This window comes from Carassius carassius, chromosome 11, assembly GCF_963082965.1.
Source record: "Carassius carassius chromosome 11, fCarCar2.1, whole genome shotgun sequence".
Lineage (NCBI taxonomy): Eukaryota > Metazoa > Chordata > Actinopteri > Cypriniformes > Cyprinidae > Carassius > Carassius carassius.
Window position 1 is genome coordinate 25,443,951 of NC_081765.1, and position 22,425 is coordinate 25,466,375.

The following is a 22,425-nucleotide window of genomic DNA, read 5'->3' on the forward strand; positions in this document are numbered from 1 at the left end:
ACAAAGCCACAGAATGTGCTCCCTCTCCTGATGGTCAACAGGGTGATTAATGATTCAGAGTAAACCTCTCGCTTTAATGAGATCATTACAGAAAACAAATAACCCCTGGATGGGCAACCTAGCTGTCTTTTTTTCAAAGCATCGGGGGCACACACTTCGTTTACTTACTTAATGTAAGCATGTTAATCAATCTATCATTTTTTTATATGACTGTATGAACTCTTTGAAATATTCTAATCTTCTGGACTGGAATGAATGAGATTTATTCAGGCATTCAATACAAAAACACATTACTCAACACAATCTAACACACGCAATACTCTAATTAGTTCATTTAAGCATCTGCCCTGATGATTAAATTGCTTAATGGTTAAATAAAGAAGTTTTTAAAAACATTTTCTTTCAAATTCATTTGAGCAAAAACAGGCTGTAATAACCTGCTTTAGTAAAGTAGGGCTGAGCTTGGCCTGTACATGGATGGGACACCTCTTGTGTAAATTAAAGTTGCTGGAAGAAGTGTTAGTGAGGCCGTCAAGGAGTGCTTACCCTGCGATCTGTGTGGGTGCACACCAGGCCAAATTTCCCCAGTGGTCCCCCATCCATCAAAGCTTCTGAATCATACCAGCTATAATTGACTATATCGCTTTCCTCTCCACCAAAACCTGGTGTGTGGTAAGCACTGTCGCATCTTTAAGACAGATTCTGCACACTGTTGGGGTTGAGTTTCTTGAATGCTTTGAGTGCCTGAAAAGCACAAAAGAAACATTTATTCTACTGTCTGAAAGCCTGAAAATTTTCAAGAAATTATATAATGAAGTTAGAATTACTCAGATACAAAGAAACAAATGAATTAATGGAGCACAAAGTATTGTTTGTCATCTGATCATTTGATCTCAACATACAGTAGCTATCACCATCAGGTTAATCTTCTTTATTTTTTAACAAGAAATTAAAAACACAAACATATAAATACATATAAATACACACACACACACACACAATAACATTAAATTTCCATTTAAAGAAATAATACTTTTATTTAGCAAGGGATGGATTAAACTGATCAGAAGTTATTTAAGACCTTTACATTGTTAAAAAAAATATATTTTGAACTTTCTATACCTCAAAGAATCCTGATAAAAAGTTTCATGATTTCTACAAAAATTTTGAGCAGCACTGTCCCTTTAAAAAAAAAATTAAATACAAAATACTGCTACAAATTCAGCTTTGCCTTTACATTTTTTACATTTTAAAATACATAAAAAAACAGTTAATTCAAACTGAAGTGAAGTGGCATGATGTGTAGCCAAGTATGGGGTCCCATATTCAGAATTTTTACTCTGTATTTAACCCATCCAAATGTACGCACGAAGCAGTGAGTAGTGAACACACACACACACCATGAACACACACCCAGAACTGTGTGTGTAAACGTGTGTGTGTGTGTGTGTGTGTGTGTGTGTGTGTGTGTGTGTGTGTGTGTGTGTGTGTGTGTGTGTGTGTGTGTGTGTGTGTAAATCACAATTTTTTTACATATATCAAATGCAACTTTGGTGAGCATAAGAGACTTCTTTCATGCACCCTAAAAAATCTTAATCCCAAAGATATGAATTATAGTGTATATGATATAATTAAATTGTATCTCTGTCATGTTGTTGAGACAGTCTCTGCCTAACAACTACATATTACAAAGACCTACATTCAACATGATTGTTTTCTGTTTTTCTCTCCTGTCACAATGGGCTGAAGCAGTACAGTGCGCTCTTAATGTCACTGTGGCAGGAAACTACAGCAGCAGAGGGAAGATCTGATCAGCAGCATCTCTATCAATGTCATAATTAAGACTTCAGAGGGCAGATGTAAAGAGGATAGATAATTGACGTAGGATCAAATGTAAACTCACTCACAGATAAATGTCTGTGAGGTCTAGCATTCATTAGCAGCGGAGAGCTGAAATAGATAAGCAACACATTTAGAGATAGTGACTGGACGATCAATTTTTGAATTTAAGCAGTGTGAGACAAGCCACACATGCAGTCACCGCTTTTTCTTCTCCGTGCAAATGGCAAATAACAACACTAAAAGCAGCATCTGCCAGCTTCATAACGTCATGACTAACAAAAAAAAGTCCAGCTTAAGATGTTATTGCATTTTACATAAATTTATTTCTATGTATGTAAGCTTCAGACAGATATATATGGCCATTGAGGCACATGCATGGCAGTTTCTAGACATTTGGAGGACCTATAGGCAAAATTCATGTTGGAGGCAATGCAACATATCAAACATGAAAACTTATTACCATTCAAAACTTTGGGGTCAGTAAGATTATTTTATTTGTTTTTTTTTTATGAAAGAAAATAATAGAGTCATTCAGCAAGGACCTATTAAAAGATCAAAAGTGATCTGATATTCCTTAAGTACTTATTTAACTGTCAACACTGCCAACATCAGAACTGGGACTGTTAAAGGGATAGTTCACCCAAAAAGGAAAATTATGTCATTAATGACTCACCCTCATGTCGTTCCAAACCCGTAAGACCTCCGTTCATCTTCGCAACACAATTTAAGATATTTTAGATTTAGTCCAAGAGCTTTCTGTCCCTCGATTGAAAACGTATTTATGGTATACAGTCCATGGTTAGAAAGGTAAGAAAAACATCAAAGTAGTCCATGTGACATCAGAGGGTCAGTTAGAATTTTTTTGAAGCATCGAAAATACATTTTGGTCGAAAAATAGCAAAAACTACGACTTTATTCAGCATTGTCTTCTCTTCCGTGTCTATTGTGAGCGAGTTCAAAACACTGCAGTTTAGTGATATCCGGTTCGCGAACGAATCATTCGATGTGACCGGATCTTCTTGAACCAGTTCACCAAATCGAACTGAATCGTTTGAAAAGGTTCACATCTCCAATACGCATTAATCCACTAATGACTTAAGCTGTTAACTTTTTTAATGTGGCTGACACTCCGAGTTAAAACAAACCAATGTCCCGGAGTAATTCATGCACTCAAACAGTACACTGACTGAACTGCTGTGAAGAGATAACTGAAGATGAACACAGAGCCGAGCCAGATAACGAAAGAACGATTGACTCATTCTCGACACAAAAGTCATTTGTGGATTAATGCTTATTGGAGACGCGAACCGTTTACAACGATTCAGTTCGATTTAGTGAACTGGTTCAAGAAGATCTGGTCACATCGAGTGATTCGTTCGCGAACCGGATATCACTAAACTGCAGTGAGCGCGCTCACAACAGACACGGAAGAGAAGACAATGCTGAATGAAGTCGTAGTTTTTTCTATTTTTAGACCAAAATGTATTTTCGATTCTTCAAAATATTCTAACTGACCCTCTGATGTCACATGGACTACTTTGAAGATGTTTTTATTACCTTTCTAACCATGGACAGTGTACCGTTCATAAGTTTTCAATGGAGGGACAGAAAGCTCTCGGACTAAATCTAAAATATCTTAAACTGTGTTCCGAAGATAAATGGAGGTCTTATGGGTTTCCAACGACATGAGGGTGAGTCATTAATGACATAATTTTCATTTTTGGGTGAACTAACCGTTTAACAAACACTTCCAGTGAAATAAAAAGCCACTTTTCTGGTTATTAAATCCGTATCTCAAAGCTTGATCCATCCTATTCATTAAATAAAAGGTACTCTTCAGAGATAGTTAATGGTTTCTCACCAATTCAAAAGCCCACATCTACAGTCGTGGCCAAAAGTTTTGAGAATTACATAAATCCTTTACATAAAAACCTTTCCACTGCATTTCATTGCTGTCATTAAAGGACCTGCTGAGATCATTTCAGTGAGAATGTTGACGAGCACAAGGCTGGAGATCATTATGTCAGGCTGATTGGGTTAGAATGGCAGACTTGACATCATGACATGTTAAAAGGAGGGTGATGCTTGAAATCATTGTTCTTCTATTGTTAACCATGGTGACCTGCAAAGAAACGCGTGCAGCCATCATTGCGTTGCATAAAAATGGCTTCACAGGCAAGGATATTGTGGCTACTAAGATTGCACCTAAATCAACAATTTATAGGATCATCAAGAACTTCAAGGAAAGAGGTTCAATTCTTGTAAAAAGGCTTCAGGGCGTCCAACAAAGTCCAGCAAGCGCCAGGATCGTCTCCTAAAGAGGATTCAGCTGCGGGATCGGAGTGCCACCAGTGCAGAGCTTGCTCAGGAATGGCAGCAGGCAGGTGTGAGCGCATCTGCACGCACAGTGAGGCGAAGACTTTTGGAAGATGGCCTGGTGTCAAGAAGGGGCAGCAAAGAAGCCACTTCTCTCCAAAAAAAACATCAGGGACAGATTGATCTTCTGCAAAAAGCATAGTGAATGGACTGCTGAGGACTGGGGCAAAGTCATATTCTCCGATTAAGAACCTTTACGATTGTTTGGGGCATTTGGAAAAAGGCTTGTCCGGAGAAGAAAAGGTGAGCGCTACCATCAGTCCTGTGTCATGCCAACAGTAAAGCATCCTGACACCATTCATGTGTGGGGTTGCTTCTCATCCAAGGGAGTGGGCTCACTCACAATCCTGCCCAAAAACACAGCCATGAATAAAGAATGTTACCAAAACACCCTCCAACAGCAACTTCTTCCAACAATCCAACAACACTTTGGTGAAGAACAATGCATTTTCCAGCACGATGGAGCACCATGCCATAAGGCAAAAGTGATAACTAAGTGGCTCGGGGACCAGAATGTTGAAATTTTGGGTCCATGACCTGGAAAATCCCAAGATCTTAATCCCATTGAGAACTTGTGGTCAATCCTCAAGAGGCGGGTGGACAAACAAAAACCCACTAATTCTGACAAACTCCAAGAAGTGATTATGAAAGAATGGGTTGCTATCAGTCAGGATTTGGCCCAGAAGTTGATTGAGAGCATGCCCAGTCGAATTGCAGAGGGCCTGAAAAAGAAGGGCCAACACTGCAAATACTGACTCTTTGCATAAATGTTATGTAATTGTCGATAAAAGCCTTTGAAACGTATGAAGTGCTTGTAATTATATTTCAGTACATCACAGAAACAACTGAAACAAAGATCTAAAAGCAGTTTAGCAGCAAACCTTTTGAAAACTAATATTTATGTAATTCTCAAAACTTTTGGCCATGACTGTACTTTTTTCATTGTTACAATGTAAATCTCAAAGAGACAAAAAAAAAAAAACATCCGACATTGGCACTGAATTCACTTCTATTGACAGTGATACTAACTTCTAAGAGAGGAGAAGAAAAGAAAAAAAAAGATTAAACGCAGCATAGCAGCAGCACAAATTGGCCGTCTATACTTAACAAGCTTCTATTTTATGTCTTGTTTATTCCACTCACAGCACAGTGGCAGCAGTTCTGTCATTTTACAAACCCTAATAAATAGAAGCACGCTTTTGTAGAGTCAAAGGCTGGGCTGTCGCTACATTGTAAACTGCTGAGGGCTGCCGGGCTCAGTGCCAGCTGAGACTCAGTAAGACATGTTTACTGTTAACAGTTGGAGGGAGATTGGTATTTAGTGAGGGGGGGGGGGGGCATGTGAAGTTGGCTCATGTTGGCTCAGCACTGAATCTAAACCTCCAAATATCAGCTCTGCATGCCTACGGGATGAACAGGCCACCCTAGGCCAGATGAAATGGAACTAGTACCACAGGAGGCAGAGAGTCGATGAGGTGGCCCTTAAGCTTCTTTCCCTTGATGGCGTGAGTAGTAGAAGACTTACACTGGTTACATACATGTTCTGTTGGTCATGCCATGAAAAGGGAATTGCAGGTCTTTTTTACAGGCAAAGACAGCTGGGGAGATTTAGGTACATGCTAAAATAACAGAATGCAACAAATCATAAAATCATGCATAATTCAAGGGCTAGTTCACCCCAAAAAAAAAACTCATCCCCATGTTCTAATCCTGTATAACTTTCTCTCTTCTGTGGAACATATATATATTTATTAGGGGTGTAACGGTTCACAAAATTCACGGTTCGGTTCGATACAATACACTGGTGTCACGGTTCGGTTCGGTACGGTTCGGTACATTTTAGATACAGCAAAAAGAAAAAATTGGCAGATAAATTTCCTTGATTTTTAAAAAAAAAATGTATTTATTAAAACTAGCAAAGTGTTTTTTACATTGAACAATGATGGAGCTATTCTTTACCCATCTTCTATGGTGTTTTCTTAGCAGCATGCTGTATAAAACAAAAACAGCTCCTTATAAGAAAAAATGAAAATGTTATATTATTGTAGTAGTTATGAACAAATACAAAGATGTAAATTTTTATATGGAACTCTGTAACTCTTTATATTGAGTGTGTTTTTACTCAATTGGTTCTCTAAAGAGCTTATGTTTTTTGGAACAAAGCAGGAATTACGGTCTGTCTGAAATGGGCTCGTGAAGGAATATTGTAACGGGGCTCAATTACATTAAGCATGTTCTTAAAGCCTACGTTTTCCACTACAGAGTAAGGCGCTCGCTCACTCAGTAGTATGTGCTGAAGGCTCGTTGCAAAATGGCTAATGCGTTTAACAGACCAGAAATAGAACATCCTCCAATAACCAACAGGTCTGGTGTTTGGGTGCACTTTGGATTCCCTGTAAGCTATAATGGTGATGATAGAATGAATGGTAAATAGTAAGGTCTCATATCCGCGGCTAATGTAGCCTACCAATCGCCGTGGTGATGTCTTTTGCCCTGTTTGAATCAGTTGGAAATGTCTGTCTAAATGCTGCGGGGATAGTTTGTTGCGTGTATGTTTCACCTTTTTTTTGTCTTTACCCAGATACTGACACACTAAGGTGATGTCGGCGTAAAGGAGTTGACATGTTTCAAGTATTCCCGCTGGTGTTTTTTTTTTTTTTGTATTCCCGCTGGTCTACCCTAGATGCGTTGTTGTTTTTTTTATCCACCACTCTCTTGCCATCACCATTATAGCTTACAGGGAATCCAAAGTGCACCCAAACACCAGACCTGTTGGTTATTGGAGGATCTTCTATTTCTGGTCTGTTAAACGCATTGGCCATTTTGCAACACGCCTTCAGCGCGTACTGAGTGAGCAAGCGCCTGACTGAGTAGCCTAACATAAACATATAAGTTGGTGTTTTTTTCTTCTTCGGGGGTGTCAGGGGCGTTGCCTGTTACGAAATTTCACAATTTCTTTTTATTTTCCAAATATAATTAATTAGTCCAACGAACCGTTCGGTCCATAATGCGTACCGCGTACTGAACCGAAAGCCTCGTACCGAACGGTTCAATACGAATACGCATATCGTTACACCCCTAATATATATATATATATATATATATATTATGAGTTTCGATTAGTAGGGTGGAATGTTGTTTGGTACCCAACGTTCTTCAAAATATCTTCAAGTTCTACAGAAGAAAATAAATCAATACAGGTTTACGACTTGAGGGATTCCAAATGTTGATATGAATTATACCTCTGACATGCCCTTTACTTTACTAAGACATCAACATCAAAAACTGTGCATTCAATCAAACTGCTGAATTAGGTCACAAATCCATTGTACTTTGGGAGAAGCAGCATGGACAGGTTGTGCCATATGCCACCATCATCAATCCACATTACGTATATGAGATTTGTGATGAGCACATACAAACTACAATGCTTCATTGTGCACCTCGAATCATAAAACCTCTAAAATTCAAATGACATTTACAAAGTCATTGGGCTGATACAGTACATGCTAATTCAGTTTAGCGTTGTATTTGACGTCCAATGTAAAATCTGGAGAAGTTGAGTCACACTAGTATAGAAGACCCTCTGCAAACTTTAGTTTAATTATCAATTTATGAATATAAAGGCATATATATCTATATTCATAATATCAGGCTAGAGAAACCTTGGGGAATGCTTATGAAAGCAGCTCGATGCAGTTTTATTGGTGATCTGGAAAACATTCAACTCACATTGATCGGTGGGGCCAATATAGTCGCTCCAGACAGATGAAGTACATCTGATCTTAAAGCGTAAATAAATACAGATGGTGAAATTAATAGAAACCTTTTCATATGTTTGTTGCATTTCCTTTAAATCACAAAGAAAAACCAAATACCAAGATGGCTCTGAAGGTCCTACAATGCATTATTTACACTCACCATATTGATTTTTTTTTAAATTGGTTGCACTGGTTGTACTCTTGGGACACATTGCCTGGATTCACAGATCGACTGAACTGGTTATCCACTGCTCTTCCAGAGGGTCCTTCATCCACCTCCATCTTTGCCTTTGTAGTTCAGAGTGCGTTGGCATGCAGGTCCATATCCCCCTTAAACCCTCTAAAACTTTAAAAACTTTCCTCTTGGGAAGCTTTCAATAGGGCCCTTGTCCAAGGCCTTGCACTCTACTGTTAGAAGGGGAGGTCTATAAGAAGACATTTTTACTTTAAACATCAAACATTTTGCCTGCCTGATTTACAGAAGTGTGCTAGTATGGCACTTTCTTCATAGTATGTGTTCCTGTGCCTGGCACTTTCACTTAAGGCAAGAAGCAAGTCAGGGCTAGTAGCAATTAAGTTGCAGTTTACTGAGCCAAATACCTTGCTTCTTGTACATGACTGCAATGACAAGGTTGCTAGTTACTAGCTTTTTTTTATCCATCCAATTAGACTTCCAAATAATGTAAAATACAATGGTGAGCATGATTATAAATCATACAATGATAATGTGGCATTTATGGAACAATTAAAATTAAAACAGTGGTGATTCTGTAAATCCATTATGACTAATGTGTGAACTTTATGAAAATTGTGTGATTTCAGGTTCAAATCTGATGACCACATTTTTACGGATTTTTTTAAGTTTAAAAAATAAATAAATAAAAATTCAAAAGGTATACAAGGTATTGTTGCTATAGATGGAGCTAGATTTTAATTAAGTTTTGATGCACTCATAATGAATTAACTGCACATAATGTAAAAACTTTACATAATGTAATGCATATTACTTTACATTATTATTGTAATAAAATGTTCAGAATGTAATAATTTTCTCAAAACGTAAAAAAATTTTAAGCTCATAATATAATAATAATTTTTAAATGTAATAACGATTTTTCACATAATCTAATAGGTTATTGTATAAGAAATGTATTACATTATGAACACACTGTAGTCACTTATAATGTAATAACAGTTCATGAGGTAATACCAGCACATAATTTAAAACAATTATTATTATGTTTACAATATCATAATTATCTTTCAATAAAATAAATTTGAGCAAAAAAACAATCATAGTTTTATTAAATGAAAATCAGGCTTATTAGGCTACATGGTGAATTTTTTTTACTTACTAATTTTGTGATTATGACATGCTAAATATTTTAGATAAAGGCCTGGTTTCACAGACAGGTTTTAAACTAAGCCAGAATTAGGCCATAGTTCAATTAGGACATTTCCATAATTTTTATAAAGGTGTCTTAGAAAAAAAAACATTACTGGAGTGCATTTTGAGACGCAATAAAGGCACCAATATATTTTAAGATCAGAAAGAACAAGTTTCTTTCAGTTGAACCAGCTCATATTTACATTTTAGTCTGGCATTAGGCCTTATCTGTGAAACGGGGGAATAGTCATTTAAATGGCTGTTATAAAAACTTTTTTATATTCTACACAAATGTATAGGCCTTATGTTTTTATAACTTGTGATTTATGATTAGACAGATTTATCTTCCTGAGGTAAATGTCACCTAACTGACACATTCTTCACAGGCTGTTATACTGATGATTTCCCTGGTTAAAACCACTTATAGGCACAGAAATGATGTGTGAATGTAAGCTGGACTTTATTTTTCAACATTACCTCTGATATACATTCATGTTATAACTTTTATTAAAATGAAGAATTGTTCATTCAACTGGTGCTCCATGCTGCCGTTGCCTGAGGCAGATAACGCAATCTATCCCAGAATGCATTAGATTTTGGAAACTTTAGTTTTTTTTTCAAAATTTGTTCAGAAAAAATGTCTTCAATTCAAGGACATAGAATTTAGTAGGGGCACAACTGAACTGTTCCTAGCAATCATTTTGATGTATATATGTCAGCAAACTGCGCTCTTTCAAGGATGTGTATTTAATGCATGGTCAACGTAAGAACACAATCTAAGTGTTTAAAACATGCAAAGCGTTATTGCCAACTTTTCCCGTATTTAAGCAACATTCCAAATTAAATCCATACAGAAAGCAGTTTAACATGTCACAAAAAAAGAGCACCCTTAGTTGAAACTGTAATAATTACATATTTGGCAAACTCTTCTGTGCATATTTATATTTGCACTCTGGAGAGCATCAGATGTTTCTATTTACAATGTTTGCAGCGTTGAGCAGTGTAGCTAATCACAGACATGTCCATTGAACCAATGAACTGAGATGAGTGACAGGCTCAGTGCATTTGAAATTATAAAGGGTATTTTATACACATACTAGAATAATGCATTCAGAATTTTGATTAAAGAGGTTTTTTTTCATGATTCTAACACAATGTCATCTTAATAAATATCAGCGTGAAAATATTTACTTTGCTTAATACATTCATGTACAAATTAATTCTAAAATGAAATTCATTTGTACATGAAAAGATTAAGCAAAGCAAATAATATGTTCACGTCAGAGATTCATTTCGGCATTTATCTCTGTATATATCTCTTACTGTATATATATTATACACATAGGCTAAATAACAGCACAAATATTCTAAATGTCCTTATACTTTATTCTAAGTATCTTTATATAAATTATGATAATATTACAAGAAATTTTAACAGTTTATAATGTAATACATTTCTCATAATGTAACAATTGTTATTACATTATGAGCACAAGATTGTATTACATTTTGAGAAAATCATTACATTTATATTAAAATAATGTAATACTTATTACATTATGTGCAGTTTTTACATTATGTGGTTATTACATTATGAGTTGCTTCACCCACCAACTAGGTATATTCAATTTCACATGCATTGTGTCGTTGCAAGAGATATCTAATCCATTCATCCATCCATGTGTCTATCCTACTTCACTGCACACCCCAATGCCCACAATATAAATATAGTATATCAAACAGTATGTAGCACACAACATAACTTAAGCAGAATGTGGATTGACATGCATGCCAGCAGGACAAGCAGTACCAAGAAAACTGAAGGAATTTTCATATGGGTCACATGAGAATAAGTCTGACGTCTGAGGACAGCTGTGAGCTGCTCTTGACTAATGGTAAATCAAGAACAAAGATTTTGATAGATTTTTAACTGAAATCCCCATTACAGGTTATCTTGAGCGAATCAAGAAAATCCACTTAACAGAAAACCATCCCAGCCCAAGGATAATATTCAGATCCTGACATTACTCATTACCCTGCAAGGACACAGACTTGGAAGTTGGAAGTGGGGACAGGGTCACCTCTTAGTCATTTTTCAAAAGAAAAATGATTTCCACCAGATCTTTGAGTGGTAACCACTCCTCACACTAACAAACTAGCAGCAAAAGCCGAGCCTTCAGATTCCCCATATATTTAACTCACTAGTTTTGGTCATAAATCTGCATGAACTTTATTATTTATTGATAATGAGTGCAGGATGGAATTAGCATTACTCATTGAGACAGGGCGGTCCCTGGATGTTGTGTTTTGATGTGGACTGGACATTAATCACTGTCAAACAAGGTTCTGTCTGTCGATGTGTTTGAGACAGACTTTTGTGACCCAACCGAGAGCTACTTCTTATCACTATAGAAACAGCAACCAACCACTACATACAGGCTAGACTAAACTAGAAAATACGTTTTGATGCTAAATGTATGACTATAGACTACAGAATGAACCACAGCCAAAACATAAGTCTTCTAGGTATGAACTTACTTAATATACTGTAAGCCTATCTCTTTAAATCTGTGGTAAGCTTAAACACTTCTTGACTCAACATAAGGCCAAATATGACACTTTTCCCACGGCTATGGAAACCTAGTCCGATCTTCATTTTTTCCCTCAAGGGGACAATTTATAGACCTTTATGGGGTGTAAGACATATTGAATCCACGTGTGGAAGAAAGGCAAAGCCCCAAGAGGAAGATCACTTCAGGTCAGAGATAAGAGGCTCGATCCACGGCATGAATCTTGAATGCACCTGATAAGTGACTCTGGTGGCTTTTTCCATTCTGAGGCCTTTTGTTCATCTGTCTAGCTGTATTCAAATGTGACTGAAAGCAAAGGGTAATTAATATCTCATTTTACAGCCAGAGTTTACATGGTCTGTCATTATGGAACTGAAAGGCATTCCATTCAAATCTACATTTTGGAAATATGCCAGGCTATTGTGGCCTTTTTGAATTACGTATCAAAATTCAATATTAGAGTTCATACACTTCTGGAAATTACTGTTAGCCAGAGGATGAAAGAAAGAATTGTCAGACTAAATAATAACTCTTTCTTTTATTTAGCCGAGCTGAATAAAATTGATTTCTCTGTTTCGTTTAGAGGTTGTGATAAAAAATCAGGTGTGCAAACACTGGATTAAAGATTCTCAGTGGACAGTGACAAGTCAGAGAGTAGAAAATCTATATCTGTAAAGTGGTGGCTCTACATTAGTGTTCATAATTTAAGTCATTTAAGCCCATCTCGTTTCTCAACAGCTCAGCTCTGTAAAGCTCTGAAGTTATAATTTACTTATGATTTAACTTTAAAAAACCACAATTTACACAATCAAACCATTTAGCAAAATGCTTTCCTGTAACAATATTTTTAGATTCATTTTTGGACCAAACGACCAGATCCACTACATGAATTGGACTCCCAATGCTTAAATATGAAACTCTTTATCTAGGAGAACTTTTTTTTATCACCAGATTTTAAACAGTGATCTAGCATTTTGTCACACTGCTTGGAAAAAACAGCTTGTTACTGGAAAAGCTATACTCTACTTCATAAACATCTGAACTATGGTGAATCAGTTTAAAATGTGTTTAAGTTAGTAGCAACAGTATTTTATTTAAACTTATGCTGGACCATCCTGTTGATATTACATTTATTGAAAATAAATTTAATTTATGCATTTAGCAGATGCTTTTATCCAAAGCGACTTACAGTGCATTCAGGCTATCAATTTTTACCTATCATGTGTTCCCGGGGAATTGAACCCCCAACCTTACGCTTGATAACGCAACGCTCTACCAATTGAGCTACAGGAAAACTATGATATGAAAGCTAATTTTTGTTTCAGAGTGAAAAAAAAGGTAAGCTGACTTGAAATCTCTCATCTTCATCTTCATTTATAACGCACAATGTGATTTTATGCCTTATTTTAAACTTTATCTCACAGTTACCAATTGGAAATAGGCTCCATATCTATAGGGTAACACAGATCATTTGACTGCAAATTGCTCATTCATCTTTTCCCAACAGAAATAGATGAGCGATGAACTAGACATTTTACCTTGTGAAAAAGATACAGGACTGAACATGAACATTTTAGGGGAGATAGCAAAGTGCCTCAGACCTGGGGTATTAAATCACTAGAATGGGGACAATGTTCCCACCGTGCTCCACAAAAGCATCAACACCCAGCTCCCATAGTTGTGCAGGGTCACCCATTGCACTGAATGGGCCCCCTTTCTCCAGCTTTTGGGGGCTTCACCAACAACACCATCAATGGGCATAGTGTTCCTCCCCCACAATGGGCAAATCAACTGTGGGAGCATTTTGGTCTCTACCCTTTTCCCTGTCTCCTCATTGAAGCTTCCTTTGACCGAACAATGCCAATGAAAAGATGCATTCCTTCACGTCCGCTTACATACAACTGCATCCCTCCCTTGACAGTGAGCTGAAGAAAACCAGCATTGCAAATATTAAGTTGGCAATCCACTGTTCACTATAACAAATGACAAACAGATAACTTGATTTCTCAAACTGGAAGCATTTACATCTAGACATTTGTTATTTATTAAAGATATTTTGCCACTCGTCTCACTGGCTTCAGGAGCTGACAGGAACTCTTGAGAGAAAACTTACTTCAGCCTGCTAAGAGACGCGATTTCTCAATTGCGAAAAAGGTGGGATTAAGGAAGTGTAGCATTCGTTTAATTAGAACCCACAAGAGTGAGCAATGCGTCTCGCTTGATTTGTGTAGAAACATCTCCATGACAACATAGAACGTAATTATCCAAGGTTTAATTGTTTGCTGCGTATCAGCAGCCGTCTGTCTGAAAGACATTTGGCAAAAAACTAAAAAACTACAACAAACGTGTTGACAAGATAAGACTCCAGACAAATTGAGCGCCTTCAGTCACATCAAGTATTAATTAGGGCTGCAGACATCGAGCAGCTCAGCCGTATCACAGATCACATTTCACAGACGGAGTAGCGCCCCACCATTCATCCACACCAGTTTTCTGACATTCAGAAGGGTTGCGCTACGGACAGTTGCACATTTTAAAACAATATGCAGCCACATATTATGAAAAATTCACAGCCCAAGATGAAAATCCATCAACACGATTTGTTTTTCCAGCCTAGCTCCAGATGAACTGTTTGGGGAATACATTTAATTCAACACACCCCACCATCCCTACCCCCTTGACAAACAAAAGACAGCAGGGCGTTCCTACAATATTCTTGAGAAGCAGGCAAAGGCCACCAAACTCCTTCTGTTCCACCCCTTGATAGCAAGAATAATACTGAAGCATTTCATGAAAAGCAACGATTCACACCAATCAGGGGATCAAAATAGAGAACATCACAAAAACCTTCATTCCCGTTCAGAGACAGCCTGGGAACACCATAAGCTAAGTTTCCTCTTTCAGAACCAAATAAATCGCACTTTTTTTTCATAGTTTGGCTGGTCCTACAACTTATAGTCAGGTGCGACTTATTTATCAAAATTAATTTGACATGAACCAAGAGAAATGAACCAAGAGAAAACATTACTGTCTACAGCCGCCAGAGGGCGCTCTATGCTGCTCAATGCTCCTGTAGCCTACACTGAGCAGCATAGAGCGCCCTCTCACGGTTGTAGATGGTCATGTTTTCTCTTGGTGCTTGGTTCTAAATAAATGCGACTTATAGTCCAGTGCGACTTATATAAGTTTTTTCTCTCGTCATGACGTATTTTTGGACTGATGTGACTTATACTTAGGTGCGACTTATAGTCCGAAAAATACGGTATGATAATTATTTGAATGGTCAACTTAATTATGGCTCTGGCTCTCTCTCTATTTCAAAGATTTTACTTGCAAAAACCATAAATTTTACAGTATTTAACAAAAATTTACAGATTTTAGATCAGCGTATCACTTAATGACAGTCTATGTAAACAGCAAAAAAGAATATGACCATGGTCCATATGGTCAGATTCTTTAATTTTTTTGAGGTGCTTTCTGCCTGGCATTCAATTTGGACATATGTGGGAAGCAGAGGTATGTGGACATAACATTTACAGTAAAGTGAATCATTCAAGTTTAATGCCCTATTCATCCTCATAAGCACTTCCTAGTTTGTCATGTGAGAATGCATCAGATTACCTATGTAGTAAAGGGTTTTATAGAGTTTATATTTATCATGTACATTAACACTCTCATTATGAAAACTGGTAAAACAAGAAGCTTCTTTCAAAAGCTAACACAGAGATATGGCAGAAACAGGCATGGCTACCAGGTTTGGGAAGAGTAAAGGAGAAGTGCACTTTCATCATTTACTCACCCTCCACTTCTTCCAAACCCGTATGAGTTTCTTTCTTCTGTTGAACACAGAAGAACACAGTTGATGGGCACAACTGACTTCCATAGTATTTTTTTTACTACTATGGAAGGCAATGGTGCCCATCAACTGTTCGGATATTAACACACACACACACATATATACTGTATATATATATATATATATATATATATATATATATATATATTTATTTTTTTCTTCTTCTTTTGTGTTCAACAGAAGAAAGAAACTCATACAGGTTTGGAACAAGTGGAGGTTGAGTAAATGATACCATTGCAATGAAGTGAGCTACTTCTTTAAATAAAACACTGGCCACAATTGCAGAACATGAAAGCTTGTTGAGGCTTCTTATCAATGCCAGAAAAAGGGAATGTCAAATGAAAAATAATTTTCAGGATACATAACCATCAGGGCAGTATCAGCGATTATTATGCTTATCACACAGCTAACATCACTAAGAGACCTTTTAGAAGAGCCTGCTAGAAACATTCCTTTAAATATGGTTTTAAAAATGTCTGCCTACACTGGCAAAATGCTCACACCCCTCCAAAATGCTTTGAAACACTGCATACAAAAAGTAGGATCCAGCTCCTAGACTAACTTTAGCTTAACACTCAAAACTAAACATGCAATTTCTCTCTTAAAAGCTAAAAAAAAGTGATAATAAAGAGGGTTTTGAATGATGTCGACTCATAAATAGCTCTTTAACTGGCTTTATCTAGAAACTCAGGCATATCGCGCGCCACACTTTAACTGGAACATATTAGCAGACCAGTTCTTATGGAAGATATCATTAGGATAATTCAGAAAGATGAATTCTGGGTGCCTTGAGGAGATCTAATATTCGTAGAAGTGTTATGATAGAGAAAATGTTCTTTAGACATTAATGAATGTGTAAAACTCTATTATGAGCATGTACTGTACAAGCTGCTGACAGCTTTTCAGAGGAAACTTTATATGACTTTACACCTCATTCACTCTCATAATGTTCAGAAACCGTGTGGCTTTAATACTTCTGCAGTACACAAAGTATAATTTGAACTGTTTTGGTGACCATTGACTTCCACTGCATGGACAAATATTTCTGAAAAATAAAATGTCTTACAGTTTTGGAAAGAAATGAGGGTGAGCTAAAGATGACAGAATTTTCTGAAAGTTCAAACAACTCATTAACCCCAAAACAAGACAGAAGTACACTTGACATTGACACTCTATTCCATGCAGTCAAATCTAGTCAGATCAAGTTCTTTCCCATTAAACTTTTATCCATACTGTCCTTCTCAAATGATGACTCCACATCAGAAATAATTCACATGACACATCTTACGTATGCATCGCTAAAACTTTGATAAAGGGCTACTAAGTCATCACTCAGTGCTAAAATCATTTATTCTGATATCGAATGCAAATTATCAGATTTCCTTGCATTTCCACATCTCATTTCTATGGATGTCACTCACTGACCGATGTCCAGATGAGGCCACTACTTAATCACTTACAAACTGACAAGGGATCTCATAAGATCATTACACATGAACACCTACTTTACATTTGAAAAGTGTGGCCTCATGCACTATGAAAACATATGTATAGATTGACATAAGTGGTAGTGGTGGGAGGGGGAGAGCTATATGAATATTAATACTTATACACAAAGCCTTTAATGAACCGGTAAACAAACAGCCTCTTTGGTTAAAAGAGATGTTCCAAAGCTGCCTCAGGCACACATAGACATGCACAATAGTGCTAGACTTCCTTCATCATGAGTGATGGTGATAATCTACTGTGGAGTGTCAGACTTCTGCGAGTGAGTCATACTATAAGGACCACCTTGAGGTTTGCTCTTGAAATTGATGTTGAAAGCACAGTCTGAACCTATAGAAATCCTGATCAAGAACCCAAGAATAAAGCATCATTAATAAACAATTGAGATGCTTGATCCTAGTGAAGCCTCAGCTAAACAAACCCAACATATACATGCTTTTCCAAGAGGCATCCATATAAACATTGTGATGAAGAGTGTTTGGGTAAGAATAAGTGGACAGACGGTGCTTGACTAGAATAAGCGTGTAAATAAAGCTCCAAATCCCCCTGAGGACAGTCAAGCTAAACATACTAAACCAGGCCTAATTTATTCTCACTATAAATGAAAGACAATGGGTTCTCAAGGTTTAACAATGGGGAAATATCTTAGGATTCATTCACCCTACCACTATCAAGGATGAAACTGAGTCTATGGGAAGAAAAAAAAACAAGATTTCAAAGCACGTTCCCCCTTTTTTTTTTTTTTTTTGAGAATACTATACCTGGATCCATAATGATTTTCCTTTCAAGCCCCTTCATTTTCTAAACGAATGTGCTGATCAGTCTAAAATCAAACCTTGATGTTGTCCTGGGAGAGCAGCATGCAAGCTTGCACATCTTGATACATAAAAGTTCTTTGATTTTAGCTTAAAAGAACATCAAATGCATCTATCATTTATCCCTACTTAGCCAACAATGAGTAATCTAAGGATTGGAACAGATTTGAACCGCTCAATCGTTTGTTTTTGATGAAATTACAGCATTTTCAACAATGTTGTTGTTATTACTCTGGAATAAACCACAAGACCTTGATTAGTTGCTTCAGGTAGGCTATGTTTGATTGGAGTTACAGCTCCGCAGGAAGATAGATTCCCAGATGTAGCGCCACTGATTTGGATTGTTCCAGGCCAACAGGTGATTTTCCTTCTGTTTGTGTTCTATCAGCCATCTCTTATGAGAGTGCATTGGGTACAAGACTCGACACTGCCCCCTACCGTTGTTAAGCATCGCTGCATCTATGTTCTGTACACCTGCTCTTCGGTTCGCGAAGAGAACTTCATCAAAAGCGAACCAAAATGCAATCGTTTCTGCTCAAACGACAGTGTAAAGTAAAAAGGTTTAAAATTAAGTACTATTTTTTTTAAAAAGCCTAGGTTTTATCATTGGGAATGCTAAAAACAAATAAATGAAATTTGACCCACTTTGTGTAAGAAAGTCGAAGCACAGATTTGAGCTCATTATAAAAATGAAGAATGAAGAAAGAATGAAGAGTTAAATCAGCCAATAAATAGGCCTATGTCTTGCAGATATGACCCCCAAAATAAGTTTTAAACATAAACACGTCCTAAAATATAAGTAAACTCAAAATATTTGATAATACTGTTTATGTAGGCTTGATATTCACATTGACGTAAGCCATTGGTCTTACCTCTTTTTACTGTAGACTACATCTGGTTTCATTGCATTGGCGCCTTTGTTTTGTTGTTCTAAAGCGAGCTAAAGTTAAAGGCGCAATATAAAAGAAAGTTTTTTTTGTATGTGATTATGAAGAATACAAGTTGTAGCCTGTTAAAAATGTCTTATGGATAACATCCACCATTGTCCACCATTCACATAAATCTGACAGTGTCTTTCAGTGTCAAACATAGTGACTCACGATTGTTTTTTTGTTTTTGTTTTTTAAATAGTCCTATGTAAAAAGCTAAACACTGGTCACGGTATCCAAATGACAAATAAAATATACGAATAGTCTTTCTGTTAAGGATTATAAAGTTCCGCGAAAACACAACGATATGTAGCCTAGGTGTAGCTGAGAGAAAACATTTCCCTCCACCTCTTCTGAGAATCTTATTCACAAATCTTGTGCAAACGTAGATTAAAAGTAGATTATAAAAGTACAAATATGTCCCTCAAATGCCAAACGATGATAAAAGAGTGAAATGCAGCGTGTTTTACTGGGGGCTCGAGCGTTTCGATCCCAAAGGAAAATTCCTCGGATCCTGAGCAGAACGTGAGCAGGGAGTAAATTCCGCGTCAAGATAAAGGTGTATACTGTACTGAATACAGTGTTCATATGTAACATTTACCTTTCTCTGATAAAACACTGAGAGAAGAGGACATAACATGCCCACAGTAAGGGTTTTGTTATCACCATAAAGAGAGAAAATGTGCTTATAAACCAGGTTTTATTAGATAACCTTTAATCAATTTAAAGCAACTAAATTAGGCTACTAAAATTGCTACTCGTTCATGCGAACCCATTGGCAAATGGTTATTAGAAACAGGCTACTTTTAAATCTTTGTATTTCTGATGAAACTATATAAACATATGTTTATATTCTTTCCAGATTTTAAAAAAGAAATAATTAAATAGCTAAATAAAAAAAAATCACAGAGATTCGCTGAACTCTTGACCACAGAAGTTCAGAAAGTATCATCCTAGTCCAAAAAACATTAAAGGCGGTTTCTATAAATTACTACATTTAAAGGTGAGGTAATGATATCTGAGAGTGTTTTTACCTTCTGGTGTTCTTCCTCTGGAGTAAACTCTACCGTACATAAAACGCAACGCATAAACCGCAATCTCCGCTTTGTGTAGGTCTCCTGTGCAGTGTCTCTTTTCTGTGAATGACTTCCACAGTTCGACCTGCAGCTGCTTCACTGCGCTGTGCTGGAAAGAGGAGGCTACTACAAAAGGGCAGCTGTAATTCAAACGAATGGGGGTGTAAACTCTGTTAGGAAGCTGCTGCTCAAATGTTTGCAACAGTGGTTGCATCAGGTGTTAAAGCTCGCTTTTTACTTTCTAAATACATTTCTGTAATAGAAACGTTTCTGTTAACCTGTTTCAAATGATCAATAAGACATAGTCATTTGGGATTCAGCACACCCCTATTTTCAGACTGGATAGTCTGTCCCTAGAATCAGTGAGGTACCATGGCAATTAATTAACTGTTTGGATCTCACAATGTTGCCATAAGGGGCAATATGGCATATAATCATGCTTTGGTTTTGGTGTGGTGCAGTCAATAAACCCACACAATATACCACTGTACCATTATATAATGGTGTACCTTGATACTCATGATGTACATGTTATATGGGAATGGCATGATACTTTTATATGTGGTACTGAACAATTACCATATTCATATACCACTGTATTTTCATGCTACAGGCTTTTACAAAGCATTTTTAAAAATTATCAAAGAATGTTCAAAAGCACATGGGTTTACAGTGATACCAAATACATGGTATTATCTTGGGGCACCTTTTATTAGTGACGAAATTGGATTTAGTTAGAAGCAGTGTCAGAAATTAACCAGTACTTGGTGCAAAAATGTCACTTAAATAAATAAATAAATAAATATATATATATATATATATATGGAGAACACTAAAGTCCATTCCAAAGAGATTACAGGTACAGATTATTGAGATTATAGAGAGTTGCAGTATAAGAATGAAATAAGTAATTATTATGTTTATTATTCTAATAATGTGCCCACCAAATATTTATTTCCCCTAAATATGCCTATTTAGTAGTCTGCATATTATATATATATATATATATATAAAGATTTATAGAATTATTTTATTTAAAATAATAAAAATAATAATAAAATAGATAGGCCTATAAACATTCAAACACATTTCAATTGTCCAACAATATTAACTTTAAATGCATGTTTTATAAATAAATTAGCAAAAAAAAAAAAAATTTGCTTTACTTAAACTGTGAAAGTGAATAGGCCTACTGTGGAATTACATTATGCCCAAACACTGCAAGTTGCAATATGCATTAAGCAGCTGGGGGAAGTGATTCAGTGCAATTAAGACAGTTGTGTGGAACCACTGTCACATCCAGGTGGTGGCACTACAGTGTGTCTGACACATAAGCATGAACATTGCAAATATGATATGATAATTCTTACTATAGGCCTATTATTAAATCCATTATTAAGTCCTTTCCTTAAGTAATGAGGCATGAAAACATAAGAAAATACTTATTAATATGGTAATGAAATAGCAACACTGAGGAACTACCTTGGAACAATTTGAAAAATAGTCAAGTATTGTTAAATAAAAATATACAAAACTGATACTTCTGACTGCCAGTTAATTAGGCTGCTGATAAATTGCTTTATTTGGAAACCACTGACTGCAGTTAGGCAAATGGCATTACTTGGCAAAAGAATGGTTTATTCTAATTGTTCATCAATCTGTGGGCCAAAAAATAAGATTTTTTGCCAGTGATCAAAGAACATTTACAGTTGTGTCCCTAGTTTTCACCACACCATTTAACACTTACATGATTTATAAAAATCAAGGTCAAACAGGTTATAGAGAGTTTTATAGTGCATAGTGTTTTTTTTATGTAACTTTTTATGCAATTTATACAGTATATACTTGTAAATAATTGTGCTTATGTTTTCTTTCACAAACATAAGACAACTTATCAATTATCAGATCATTTTTGATAATTTTAGGTCGGGCCATTTGCTTGCAAAGCCAGAAGTGTTTGCATTATGTTTTGTACATTAAACATACATTAAAATACATTCACATTTTCAGTCTGACTGTAGTTCATTCAATTTAATAGACTGTGTTGAAAATAATTTTGAAACCATCTTGTAACTCAATTCATTCATTCATTCATTGAACACTTCCTATCAATCCAAAATAGGCTAATTGCTATTAGTTTTGAAGCCTGTGTTCAAAAACCAGTGAGTCATTAGACTATAATGTTATTTCGTTGTTTCTGCATGGCTGATAAATAATTTAAATGAGCTAAAGTCACACACATTTTAATGAACACATCACTAGTATCCACGGCCATCATTAGGAATACTAGGCCCTATGCACTGAATT

General features: G+C 36.3%; 1 protein-coding gene across 1 annotated transcript in view; it reads right to left on the reverse strand.

Annotated features, from left to right (window-relative positions):
• Positions 1 to 20,208, reverse strand: part of LOC132153084 (semaphorin-5B-like) — a 153,743-nt gene extending 133,535 nt beyond the window's left edge. The window contains exon 1 of the mRNA XM_059562268.1: positions 20,077 to 20,208. The gene's annotated coding sequence lies outside the window, so the exon portion shown is untranslated. The remainder of the gene's footprint in view (positions 1 to 20,076) is intronic.
• Between the last annotated feature and the right edge of the window lie 2,217 nt (positions 20,209 to 22,425).